The following is a 4,249-nucleotide window of genomic DNA, read 5'->3' as shown; positions in this document are numbered from 1 at the left end:
CCCCAGCGGTCGGCTGTTTGTTTCTCTGTGGAAGGGAACGTCTCTCAGGGTGATGTTTTTATCACAGAAAAATGACACCAAGCTCATCTGAAATGTGCCAATATTATTATTTCAAAAGATGTAGGAAATGAAGAAAGTATTGATGTGTTTCTATGAAATGAGTGTGCATAAATATGACCTTTACAGTGAATATGTAAATATCTTGATTGTGTGGTTAAAATCTAAACATGAAGGAAACCGAAAGAAATTAATTCCCCCGAATAATTAGGACACAATATAGTTTATATCTTACTGAACAGTTTCTTGAATAAGATTTGATGAGAAAAGAAATGTAAAAAAGTCTTGAAACACACCTAATTTCTGTATATATCTGCAGGAAAATAGAAAATATTAATTTAAACATGTTCCAACATGAACATAAACCCAGAATCTGAGTCAGAACCAGAGTTAGTTCAGTTCTGAGCAGCTTTAAAGGGAATATCTGCAGATGTTTCCATGGTAACAGCTGCAGAGATTCACTGAAACATGTTCCAACATGAACATAAACCCAGAATCTGAGGCAGAACCAGAGTTAGTTCAGTTCTGAGCAGCTTTAAAGTGAATATCTGCAGATGTTTCCATGGTAACAGCTGCAGAGACTCACTGAAACATGTTCCAACATGAACATAAACCCAGAATCTGAGTCAGAACCAGAGTTAGTTCAGTTCTGAGCAGCTTTAAAGTGAATATCTGCAGATGTTTCCATGGTAACAAGTGTTTGTTGCCTTTCCAGACTTATTTCTGTGTGTCGTGTACAACTCCCCTTCGGTCTTACTCGACACAATTTGATTAAGTGGAAAGTTGCAGCACAGAAACACGTCATCATGTTTGGTCCTCCAGCCTCCATCTTATTTTTCTGCTCTCATGGACTCATGCTAACTTATCCTGCTTTCCCTCCGTAACCTCTGGTCAAGATCTCATCATTGGATGGTCAAGCTGAAGCTGTGACATGTCAGGTGAAGGAGGAAAATGACCCTGTTCTCATGTCTTATTGTCAGGGTAACAATGAGAAGTCACATGTCTTCAGAAGATGACATTACATGGTTATTACAGCTTGAAAGTGTTGGCAGGTGTCTGTGTGCCTGGAAATCTCCTCCTTGGGCCCCTCAGGAACCTGAACCATAACCCCATTTGTTTCACTTTCTGCTTAAACTTCTGCTTCGTTGCTTTAAAACATTAAATGAAAGAGACAAAGCCGCTTTGTAAATGTAAATGTACTTTATTTCTACAGCCCTTTACAGACAATCCTTACAGTGTACCAAAGTGCTTTACAGCAGGTAATAAATAAAGAGAAGAAGAAGTAAAAACAATAAAAGCAACTAGAAAATTTCTGAAGAAATTTTGATGGGTGCCAATCTACTGCCCGCCCCACCAATAAACCCTTTAGTTCAGTTAAAGTTGAGAGTCTCCTGTCACATATAAACTTTGAATGAGGTCTCTGCGATGTCGTATGGCTGAGTTATGATGCCTCCAAAATCGGGCAGTTTTTGGCATTTCAGGCTAAAGTGCCTTCTTTTTCTCTCCTTATGACCATGAGTTTTAATCCTGATGCATATGCCTGGAAGAAACCCTATAAAATTGAGTCTCCTGTCTCATATTAACTTTGAATGAGGTCTCTGTGATGTCGTATGACTGAGTTAAGAGGCCTCCAAAACAGGGCATTTTTGGCTCGTTAAGGGCTTTTCAATCGATTTTCCCATTGAATTTTGGGCCTCTGCAAGACCCAAAATTCCTAAGACAGGTCTGCTGTAGACAGTCATGTCATTTCTATGAAGGTCCTGTTTAAAAAACAGGTTTTTTTTAGCATTTTAAAATGCATTTTGGGGCTATTTAAGTGCTTTTCAATCGATTTTCCCATTGAATTTTAGGTCTCACAGAGACCCAAAATTCCTAAAACAGGTCTGATGAAGACAGTTATGTCATTTTTTTTTATATGGTCCTGTTTAAAAATACAGCTTTAATGGCATTTTTAAAATGGCCTCATTTAGTGCTTTTCAATCGATTTTCCCATTGCATTTTGCGCTTCTGCCAGTCCCAAAATGGAAAAGACAGCTATATAATTTTATCAAGGTCCTGTTTTAAAAAAAACGTTTTTTTAGTATTTTAAAATGCATTTTTGGCTCGTTAAGTGCTTTTCAATCAATTTTCCCATTGAATTTTGGGCCTCTGCGAGACCCAAAATTCCTAAAACAGGTCTGATGAAGACAGTTATGTCATTTTTTTTTTTTATCAAGGTCCTGTTTAAAATACAGCTTTAATGGCATTTAGGCTTTAGTAGCGCCGAATTCGTGGGAACAAAATTGTAAACAGCCGTTTTTTTGTCAGGTTTTCAACACGTTGGGGATCTAAACGACTACTTTCTCACCTAAAAATGTTTCAAATGTTGCTAAAGTTTACAGAGTTTAGAGCTTAAGGGAAATCAGCTTCAGGCCGGCTGATTTCGGCTCGGGCAGGAGCCGAAATGCATTGTGGGTAAACGCTCTGCATACTGTCTGATCGATGAGTATGCAGTATGTAGTATGCAGTATGTAGTATGTAGTATGCAGTATGTAGTATGCAGTATGTAGTATGTAGTATGCAGTTTGCAGTATGCAGTATGTGGTATGCAGTATGCAGTATGCAGTATGCAGTATGTAGTACCCAGTATGCAGTATGCAGTATGTAGTATGCAGTATGTAGTACCCAGTATGCAGTATGTAGTATGCAGTATGTAGTATGCAGTATGCAGTATGTAGTATGCAGTATGTAGTACCCAGTATGCAGTATGCAGTATGTAGTATGCAGTATGTAGTATGCAGTATGTAGTATGTAGTATGCAGTTTGCAGTATGCAGTATGTGGTATGCAGTATGCAGTATGCAGTATGTAGTACCCAGTATGCAGTATGCAGTATGTAGTATGCAGTATGCAGTATGTAGTACCCAGTATGCAGTATGCAGTATGTAGTATGCAGTATGTAGTATGCAGTATGCAGTATGTAGTATGCAGTATGCAGTATGCAGTATGTAGTATGCAGTATGTAGTATGCAGTATGCAGTATGTAGTATGCAGTATGCAGTATGTAGTATGTAGTATGCAGTTTGCAGTATGCAGTATGTAGTATACAGTATGCAGTATGTAGTATGCAGTATGCAGTATGTAGTATGTAGTATGTAGTATGCAGTATGTAGTATGCAGTATGTAGTATGCAGTTTGCAGTATGCAGTATGCAGTATGTAGTATGCAGTATGCAGTATGCAGTATGCAGTATGCAGTATGTAGTATGCAGTTTGCAGTATGCAGTATGCAGTATGTAGTATGCAGTATGCAGTATGTAGTATGCAGTATGCAGTATGCAGTATGTAGTATGCAGTTTGCAGTATGCAGTATGCAGTATGTAGTATGCAGTTTGCAGTATGCAGTATGCAGTATGTAGTATGTAGTATGCAGTTTGCAGTATGCAGTATGCAGTATGTAGTATGCAGTATGCAGTATGCAGTATGTAGTATGCAGTATGCAGTATGTAGTATGTAGTATGCAGTTTGCAGTATGCAGTATGCAGTATGCAGTATGTAGTATGTAGTATGCAGTATGCAGTATGTAGTATGCAGTATGCAGTATGTAGTATGTAGTATGCAGTTTGCAGTATGCAGTATGCAGTATGTAGTATGTAGTATGCAGTTTGCAGTATGTAGTATGTAGTATGCAGTTTGCAGTATGCAGTATGCAGTATGCAGTTTGCAGTATGCAGTATGCAGTATGCAGTATGTAGTATGCAGTATGCAGTATGTAGTATGTAGTATGCAGTATGCAGTATGTAGTATGCAGTATGCAGTATGCAGTATGCAGTATGTAGTATGCAGTTTGCAGTATGCAGTATGCAGCATGCAGCATGCAGTATGCAGTATGCAGTATGTAGTATGCAGTATGCAGTATGTAGTATGCAGTATCCAGTATGTAGTATATACTATGCAGTATGTAGTATGCAGTATGCAGTATGTAGTATGTAGTATGCAGTATGCAGTATGTAGTATGTAGTAGGCAGTATGCAGTATGTAGTATGTAGTATGCAGTATGCAGTATGTAGTATGTAGTAGGCAGTATGCAGTATGTAGTATGTAGTATGCAGTATCCAGTATGTAGTATGTAGTATGCAGTATGTAGTATGCAGTATGCAGTATGTAGTATGCAGTATGCAGTATGTAGTATGTAGTAGGCAGTATGTAGTATGT

Source organism: Odontesthes bonariensis, chromosome 7, assembly GCF_027942865.1.
Source record: "Odontesthes bonariensis isolate fOdoBon6 chromosome 7, fOdoBon6.hap1, whole genome shotgun sequence".
NCBI lineage: Eukaryota > Metazoa > Chordata > Actinopteri > Atheriniformes > Atherinopsidae > Odontesthes > Odontesthes bonariensis.
This window is presented reverse-complemented; position numbering follows the sequence as displayed.